This window comes from Apium graveolens, chromosome 7, assembly GCF_009905375.1.
Source record: "Apium graveolens cultivar Ventura chromosome 7, ASM990537v1, whole genome shotgun sequence".
Taxonomy (NCBI): Eukaryota; Viridiplantae; Streptophyta; class Magnoliopsida; order Apiales; family Apiaceae; genus Apium; species Apium graveolens.
Window position 1 is genome coordinate 151,853,389 of NC_133653.1, and position 10,133 is coordinate 151,863,521.

The 10,133-nt window shown below is 40.5% G+C and overlaps 1 non-coding gene across 1 annotated transcript; it reads right to left on the minus strand.

Moving 5' to 3' along the window:
• Positions 1-3,424: 3,424 nt before the first annotated feature.
• Positions 3,425-3,531, minus strand: LOC141675438 (small nucleolar RNA R71). Its single transcript, XR_012556091.1, has one exon. It is a non-coding gene; the product is annotated as a small nucleolar RNA R71 (small nucleolar RNA).
• Positions 3,532-10,133: the final 6,602 nt, after the last annotated feature.

Below are 10,133 nucleotides of genomic sequence, written 5' to 3' on the forward strand. Positions count from 1 at the left end.
GAATGAGTTTGTTGATGATTAATAGAATTATTGATTTTAATTATCGGTAGGATTCGCGATTGGAAACCCGGAATAAATGGGTACCCGCGAGTTTTACCGCCGTCGGCGATGAACCCTGGCGAGCTAACGGTGGGCGGTGATGAGTTGTTTCTTAGTCCTAAAATTTTAAAATAAATAAAATTAGTTGTACATTTTTGTATTTTAGATCGAATTAGTTAATTAATAGATATTGTAATGGGATCAATGGAAGTAATTATGATTTTTGAATTGAATCGGTGGTAGGGATTTGCAAAAATTGGTTTGTTGTCGCGATTGTTGTTGATTAGGTTGACGTCGAATTGTTTTGACGGGATAGTCCGATAAATAAAGGAAGTGCTGCCCGATTTTCGGAAAATCAAACTACGGAAATACGGGAGCGTGTCCAGGGACGTCGAGCAAATATATAAATATATATGTATCTTATACGAAACTTGATTGTACATTATGATGAAATATTTTGCCAAAACCAATAACCCTAATTTCGTAAAATGACGAGTATACGTATTTTCTGAAAATGAACACCGAACCGATTTTCGAGAACGTGAACCCTAAGTGTTGCGTGTGTTATTATATTATGTATAATTGCGAGTCAGAATTTGATATCGTATGGGTAGGTTTGTTAGCGAGGATATGTCAAGCATACCTGGTCGTCTAACGTAGGGTATTTCGACTCTGTAGGTTCTAGTCAAGGGACTAAAGAATTGATATCGAACTAAAGATAGCCTAGTGGACAGTCGACGAGCTCAATAGGGTTCCAATCGAAGAACCTAAGTGTTGAAGTCGATCTAAGGTGATCTAGTGATTAGACGATAAAGCCTGAGCGTCTGAGTCGGCTCAAAGTCGATCAGTAATAGTTGTAAAGCTCTGCAAGGCAAGTACACATGACCATTCTTTTATAATTCAGTATATATGAATAAAATGTTGTTTTATTTTTGAACAGGAACGAAAATGTTTTAAATTACGTATCCCCTGTGTTTGAAAATGTTGTTAAATATATGTTTTGGGGAGAAGTAACTTCTGAAAGAACCTATCTCTAAAATATAAATAAAAAAATGGAAAAGAGGTTTTGAAATGTGTGTTGTGATATAACTTTTTAAAAGAGATAGGTATAAATGATTTTGAAAACTGGATAAAACGGATCAGATATTGGATTGTTGCGTAAGAGGCCCGTAACGGCCCAACGGGTTTGCGTAAAAGGCTAAGTCATTTACGCGCCCTATTTAAACCGCTTAGTCCAGTATGACAGAGACCTAGCTACTCTCTGAGTTTCGGAACAGGTTGTGGTGGGATAGACTGATCAGCTATCCCTAGGATATGTCCAATTATATATCTGATTTTGATTTAGTGGTTCCCGTAATGGAACAGATGATTTTGTGGTTCCAGTAATGGAACAAATGGTTTTATGGTCCCCGTAACGGGACAGATGGTTTTATGGTTCCTGTAATGGAACAGTGGTATTAGAAATAAAAATAGCATGCTAAAATTTGACTCTGGCATTTATGCAAAGCGCACGACTAATGTGATTATTTTACAAAGCATGCTAGTTTTGAATATCCATTTTATGAATATTTTACCATATTTTTTTGTAAATGAGCTGTAATTTCTGTTCCTATCACTGTTTTATCATAAATTGCTTTACTTGTTATTCATATAGTGGTACTGCTGATCAATTGATTGCTCACCCTTGCAGAATGTTTTATATATGTATTGTAGATGCCTAGGAGATTCTTCCGTGATAGTCAGGGCAGAGTTCCTATTCCTTCCATGTCAGGCTCCTCTAAGGTAGTTGTGTTGGACCAAAGATGGTCTCTTGAGTTGCTGTATTAAGTTAGTTGTGCCATGATGGTTTGTTGTAAGTCGGTTTTGTAATAGTTGTAAGCTAAATCATACTTAAACCTGGAAAAGGTCTTGGTAAAGGGGTCGTGGTCATGTATAATTATTGATTTGAATTATATTATGTATATTATTATTGTTGGTGATGTCAACTCCTGACCCCGGGTTGAGACCGTCACACCTTAGTGTATGGTGATTGTATGATATCCTAGTATTGGTTGTGCGTATTCGTCTTATGAGCGTCGCGAACTTATAAGATAGTATGTTAATTCTCAATGAAGCAAAAGTGAATTTAAGGGTTTGGAACTTGTCATGCTAGCATAGGTTCATGTGTTATTGATATGCATGATTCGTGGGTAATTTAACGATCTTACTTGCCCTATATAATCACGATAGATAACTTTTATATTAAACCGTTATGTTGTCAAATTCTATAGACATATAGGGTCTCAATATAATTGGTGTATATTCAGCTTCTATCTCTTTTGTGGATGTTTGGTAGTATGGTATTCGTGCAACGAAAGTTGGCGTTTATCAGTTTCGTGTTATCTGATTAGTGTCATCACCATTACATGCTAAGGTTAAGAACAAAAAGGCTATTGAATGAAGTATTTAATGAAGTTAGAATCTCATGTTTGTCATATATATTAATTCAACCATACTTATTCTCTTAGTTATAATTGTTAGCTTAAGTTTAGTTAAAACCAATCTCAATTTGTTAATCATCTTAGCATTGAATAATAGCCATATCATTGTTGCATAAGTGCATAAAATACAAGTTAACCTAAACCAGTCTCTGTGGGAATGAATCTGATTTATATCTTATACTACTTGCGAACGCGTATACTTGCGTGAATTTTAGAACGTGTTCAGCGACTAACAAGATTTTGGCACCGCTGCCCGGGACTCGGTGTTAACTTTTAGTTTATGTGTTTTTTACATTAGTGGTCGTTAAAGTTCATTGACTCGGACATTGTTACTTATCTGTTTCCTTGTCTTATTTCAGGTACTCTAGCGAGCGTGTATGCATACGCGTTCACGGTCTCGTAAGAGAACTCTGGATAAAGCCGAGGAAGAAGCTGTAGTTGTTTGAAAGGAAGTTTTAGAGGAAGAAGAGAAGGTAGAAGAAGAAGAGAAAGTCGAGGAACCAGTTTTAGTAGTGATGGGAGATCAAACAGAAATTTCTAAGGCTTTGATGGACTATTCTCAGCCTAAGATCAATAATATTCAGTCGAGCATCATCAGACCAGCCATCTCGACTAACGCTTTTGAGATCAAGTCAAGCACGATTCAGATGATACAGAACTCAGTTCAGTTTGGGGGTTCTCCTACAGAAGACCCCAACATGCACATCATGGATTTTATCGAGATCTGTGACACTTTAAAGTTCAATGGTATGACTGAAGATGCCATCAAGCTGCGACTCTTCCCATTCTCTCTGAGGGATAAAGCAAAGTGCTGGTTACATTCTCGACCACCAGGGTCTATCACCATATGGGAGGATCTTGCTCAAAAATTTCTCACTAAATTCTTCCCTATGGCGAAGAATGCTGCAATCAATTATGCTCTTACTCAGTTTGCTCAAAAAACCGGAGAATCTCTGTATGAGGCTTGGGATCGATATAAGGAGATGCTAAGGAAGTGCCCACACCATGGCATGCCTGATTGGATGATTATAAACTATATTTATAATATATTGGGTACTACTTTTAGACCCCTGCTCGATGCAGCATTAGGAGGAGCCTTATGGGCTAAGAGCTACAGTGAAGCTTATGAATTGATTGAACTGATGGCTGCTAATGAATACCAGAATCCTTCTCAGAGGCTAACTCAGGGTAAAGTAGCAGGAATTCTGGAGTTGGATGCAGCAACTGCTATAGCTTCCCACCTTAAGGCCTTGACGATGAAGGCGGACACTTTGACTAATTATGGAGTTAATCAAATCACTAGTGTCTGTGAGCTTTGTGTTGGTGCCCATGAGACTGATCAGTGTGCTATTTCTAGTGAATCAGCTCAGTTTGTGACCAACTTTCAGCGATCGCAATAACCTGTGCCAACCACCTATCATCCTAACAACCACAATCATCCTAATTTCAGCTCGAGCAACCCTCAGATTGCGGTTCAACAGCCTTATCAGCACTACCCAGCTAAGCAGTACAACCCCCTGGTTTTCAGCAACCGCAATATGCACCAAGATAGCAACTTCAACTGCAACAAGCTAATGAAAAATCTGAATTAAAGGAGTTGAAGCTCATGTGTAAAAGCCAAGTTGTTTCTATCAAGACCTTGGAAAATCAAATTGGGCAAATTGCCAATGCCTTGCTAACTCGTCAACCGGGTACACTACCTAGTGATACTGAAGTACCAGGAAAGAGGGAAGCTAGGGAGCAGGTGAAGGCAATCACGTTGAGGTTAGGGAAGGTTGTGAATCCTGAACAAACTTAAGTTTCGAATAATGAAGCTGGGGCTGAAGAAGCAGTAGAGTAGTAGGAAGCAGAAGTGGAACCAAGTAAGACTACTATTGAGCACACTCCTCCTCAGGGTAATATAGGAGATAAACAAATCTATCCTCCACCGCCTTTTCCTAAGCGGCTGCAGAAGAAAAAGCTGGATAAGCAATTTGAGAAGTTTCTGGAGGTGTTCAAGAAACTTCATATCAACATACCTTTCACTGAGGCTCTTGAGCAGATGCCTAGTTACGTAAGGTTTATGAAAGGTATTCTCTCTCAGAAAGTGAAGCTAGATAATTTAGAGACTGTCGCTCTCACGGAGGAATATAGTGCTGTGCTGCAACAAAAGTTTCCTCCGAAGCTTAAAGATCCGGGAAGCTTCACTATTCCGTGTACTATTGGAAAAGTGTCTTTTGACAGATGTTTATGTGACTTGGGAGCTAGCATTAATCTGATGCCTTTGTCAATCTTCAAGAAGTTGAACTTGCCTGATCCAAAACCTACTTATATGACTTTGCAGTTGGCCGATCGTTCTAGTACATATCCTCGAGGTATTGTGGAGGATGTCTTGGTCAAGGTTGATAAACTCATCTTCCCTGTTGATTTCGTAATTCTTGATTACGAGGAGGATAAAAAGATTCTCATAATCTTGGGAAGACCTTTCCTGGAAACTGGTCGTACCTTGATAGATGTGTAGAAGGGTGAGCTTACAATGCGAGTGTTGAATCGGGATGTAACTTTTAATGTGTTCAATGCTATGAAATTTCCTACGGAAAATGAGGAGTGCTTAAAAGTGGAGTTGGTTGATTTTGTGGTTACTTCAGAACTTGATCAATTGCTAAGGTCTAATGCCTTAGAGAAGGCCTTGTTGGGGAATTCAGATAGTGAAGATGACGAAGGTGAAGAACAATTGCAATATCTGAATGCTTCTCCTTGGAAGAGGAATATTGATATGCCTTTTGAATCTCTTGGAATGGAGGAGTTGAACAAAGCTCCTTAAATGCCTCAAGCCATCTATTGAAGAAACTCCTACTCTTGAGCTTAAGCCTTTACCTGAACCTTTGAGGTATGCATTTTTAGGTGATGCATCTACTTTGCCTGTTATTATTGCATCTGACCTTTCAGGTAGCGACGAGGAGAAGCTTTTGAGAATTCTTAGGGAGTTTAAATCGGCAATTGGATGGACTATAGCAGATATTAAGGGAATCATCCCTTCTTATTGCATGCATAAAATTCTACTAGAAGAAGGTAGCAAGCCTACGGTTGAGCAGTAAAGAAGACTTAATCCGATCATGAAGGAAGTAGTGAAGAAGGAAATTCTTAAGTGGCCAGATGCAGGGATTATTTATCCCATTTTTGACAGTTCTTGGGTGAGTCCAGTTCAGTGTGTACCAAAGAAAAGAGATATCACAGTTGTTGCTAATGAGAAGAATGAGCTCATTCCTACTCGAACAGTCACATGATGGAGAGTTTCTATGGACTACAGGAAGCTGAACAAGGCCACTAGGAAGGATCACTTCCCTCTTCCTTTCATTGACCAGATGCTTGACAGATTGGCTGGTCACGAATACTACTGTCTTCTAGATGGCTATTCGGGTTATAATCAGATTTGTATTTTGCCAGAGGATCAGGAAGACTACCTTCACTTGTCCATTTATTACTTTCGCCTTCAGACGAGTTTCTTTTGGTCTCTGTGGTGCACCAGCCATATTTCAGAGATGTATGATGGCCATCTTTTCTAATATGATTGGCCAGGAGGTGGAGGTGTTTATGGATGACTTCTCTGTATTTGGTGATTCTTTTGATGAATACTTGTAGAATCTTGGAAATGTTCTCAAGAGGTATATTGAGACCAATCTGGTTCTCAATTGGGAAAAATATCACTTTATGGTGCGACAAGGCATTATTCTTGGACACAAAGTTTCTAGTAAAGGTCTTGAGGTGGACAAATCCAAGGTGCGGGTTATTGAAAATCTTCCTCCACCTATTTCTATTAAGGGAATTCGCAGTTTTCTTGGTCATGCGGGTTTCTATAGGCGCTTCATCAAGGACTTTTCTAATATTTCGAAGCCATTGTGTTTTTTGCTAGAGAAAGATGTCCCTTTCAAGTTTGATGATGAGTGCCTTGCCGCTTTTGAGACATTGAAGAAGAGTTTAATCACGGTCCTTGTCATAATTGCACCTGATTGGAACGAACCTTTTGAGATGATGTGCGATGCAATTGACTATGCAGTTGGAGCAGTTCTTGGACAAAGAAAGAACAACATATTTCATGTGGTCTACTACTCTAGTAAGACCTTGAATGGCGCTCAACTAAATTATACTTCTACAGAGAAAGAACTTTTGGCCATTGTCTATAGTTTTGAGAAATTTTGATCTTATATACTTGGGACTAAAGTGACAGTTTTTACTGATCATGCTGCAATTCGTTATCCCGTCTCGAAAAAGGACTCGAAGCCTAGATTGATTAGATGGGTTCTTTTTCTTCAAGAATTTGAATTAGAGATCAAGGACAGAAAAGGGACTGAAAATCAAGTCGATGATCATCTATCTCGATTAGAAAACCCTAATGCTACTTTACTGGACAAGACATTGATAAATGAGTCTTTTCCCGATGAGAAGTTGTTTGGAGTGCAAGAGGAAGAACTGTGGTTTGCAGACATTATGAACTACCTTGTGAGTAATATTATGCCTCCCGACTTATCATATGCTCAAAGGAAGAAGTTTCTACATGTAGTGAAGTGGTATATGTGGGATGAGCCGTTTCTTTTTCGACAAGGAGCTGACCAAATCATCAGGAAATGTATTCCTTACAGCGAAATGGGGAGGATCTTGCGAGATTGCCACTCAACGGCTTATGGAGGACACTATGGTGGAGAAAGATAACAGCTCGTATTCTTCAAGCAGGTTTCTTTTGGCCACCTTGTTTAAAGATGCTCATCAGTTTGTTTTGAAATGGCATCGATGTCAACATGTGGGTAATATGTCTAAGAGGGATAAGATGCCTCTTAATGTGCTTCTCAAGGTTGAAGTCTTCGATGTTTGGAGAATTGACTTCATGGGGTCATTTATCTCATCTTGTAACAATCAGTATATCTTGTTCGCGGTTGATTATGTGTCGAAATTGGTTAAAGTTAAGATGTTGCCATCAAACGATGCGAAAATAGTGCTTAATTTTCTTCACAAGCAGATATTCACAAGGTTTGGAACTCCAAGAGACATAATCAGTGATGAGAGGTCATATTTTTCTAATCGCAAGTTCACTTCTATGATGCAAAGGTATAATGTGAATCATCGCATTGCTACGGATTATCATCCTCAGACAAATGGTCAAGCTGAGGTGTTTAATAGAGAGATCAAGCGCATTTTGGAGAAAGTTGTGTGTCCCTCGAGGAAAGATTGGTCTTTAAAGCTTGATGAAGCTATTTGGGCGTATAGAATAGCATACAAGACTCTGTTGGGAATGTCGCCATTCCAGTTGGTTTATGGTAAGGGGTGTCATTTGCCTGTGGAGCAAGAGCATAAGGCATATTGGGATTTGAAGAAATTTAATCTTGACTTGGATGCAGCTGGAAATAAAAGGATGCTTCAATGAATGAACTCGACGAGTTTCGACTTCAAGCTTATGAGAACAACAAAATGTATAAGGAGAAAGTCAAAAGGTGGCACGATAGGGGTCTAGTGCTCAAATCATTTGTGTCGGGGCAACAAGTTCTTTTGTTTAAATCTCAGCTCCGTCTTTTTCCTGGAAAGTTGAAGTCAAGGCGGTCAGGGCCCTTCATAATCAAAACTGTGTTTCCACATGGAGTGGTGGAAATTTTTGAGAGTGATCTGGGCCAAGCATTCAAGGTCAATGGTCAGATGTTGAAGCATTACTATGGTGAACGGCAAACCGCGAGGTGGTTAGTACCGTTTTATTATCCGTTTGATCTCAAGATTCTACGCCGAGCTAACAACGGAAAACAAGCGCTTCTTGGGAGGCAACCCAAGTTTGTTGTATATTAGTAGGTAGAGGAAGCAAGAAGAAAAGAGAAATACACAAAAAAATTAGAAAAAGAAAAAAATTCAGGGCCAACTTCAGAAGCCAAGCGCGCCCGTGCTGATCTAGCGCGCGGACGCGCTGTTTTTCCAGAAGATAAGCGCGCCCGCGCTGATCTTGCGTGCGGCCGCACCGATTTGGCAGAAGGTGAGCGCGGCTGCGCTGGTCTAGCGCACGTCCGAGATGAGGTCCCGACTCAGAAAAATAAAAATAGCAGTTATGAAGAGAAAATCGGGATTTTTGCTACAAAATCAATTTCTACCCGAATTTTACTCTTCCACATCCCAAATTTCCCTCTTCAAATCAAACCCATTATTCCCACGATTCCCATTATCAATTCCCACTTATATTCCATATCTAATTCTCTTCTCACCACCTATATATACACACACTTATACACAAACTTCTCCACCACATCACAAATTCCCAAACACAAATCTCTTTCAAACACTTAGCTTTTATTCTTTCTTATTCAAGCCCAATGGCACCTAAGAGACAAAGAACTCAAGTAAGCAGCACCACCACCAATTCTTCATCTGCTGGTGGTGTGAGGCTGAGGTTTTTGACTTCAGAAGCTGAATAGGAATACACGAGGCTTCTCTCGAAGCCTATAGCAAAGGAGCGAGGTTTTCTACCATCAGGGAAGGATGGTAAGTTGTTGGAGATGATTCTGGAGATGGGCTGGGTTTCTTTTTGTGAGGCTCCCGCTGCTGTGCCCATGAGTGTTGTGTGAGAGTTCTATGCTAACGCGAAAGTGGAGAAGAATGGCTTCACGGTGGTTAGGGGGATGACTGTGGAGTATAGTGCTGATGCGATAAGGAGGGTAATTAAGCAGCCCGTGAGGAAGCCCGGTCAGGACACTTGGAACAATAAGACTCCGAAAGACTTCAACTTGGATATGATCATTGTTACTCTGTGTGTGCCTGAGACTCACTGGAAGTTCAAGAGGGGCACAACTGATTACTCCACGTTCCCCGCATCGTGCATGAACAGGTTTGCACGAGCTTGGAACTCATTTATTTGTGCTAACATCATGCCATCATCATATGTGCATGAGATTACTGTGGAGCGTGCTCGTCTGCTATGGGGTATTCTTCAGGGTGATTATACTAATTTGCGGATGGTTATATATTAGGGGATTTTGAGATTTTTTCGAGGAGGTACTACGGGTTCTATACCCTATACATTCGTTGTGACGAAGTTGTACGTGGAAATTGGTGTTCATTGGCCCGCATATGAGTAGTTACAGCTGCCCAGTGCTCCTATCGACAGTTCTACACTGTTAAACATGAATGAGTGGTGGTATGGTGGCAAGTCTGATCCTAAGGGGCTTGGTTATTCATATGATCATCTGTCAGGTGGTAGGCCAGCAGATCAGACTTTTGCTGGTGGGACATAACAGGCAAGGAAGGCATCATGGAGAGCTCAGTTGGGAGAGGAAGCTGGTCCGTCACAGCAGGAGGAGGCATGAGCTGAGGTTGGAGCTGGTTTGAGTACGATGCAGTATCGGCGTCTAGCGAGGAGAATAGATGTTATGCATGACATTCATAGTCGTTTTACATGTGATTACACCCAGGCACTTGGAACTGCATTCAGAGCCACCGGTGTTGACATCCAGTGGCCAGTATTTGGTGAGAATTTCGTGTATCCACCTCCAGACACGCCTGACACTCCACCCATTGAGGGTGATGACCCTGATTCGGAGTAGTTATGCCTGATTCCTTACTATCACCTTCACTGAGGGCAGTGAATATTTTAAGTTTGGGGATAGT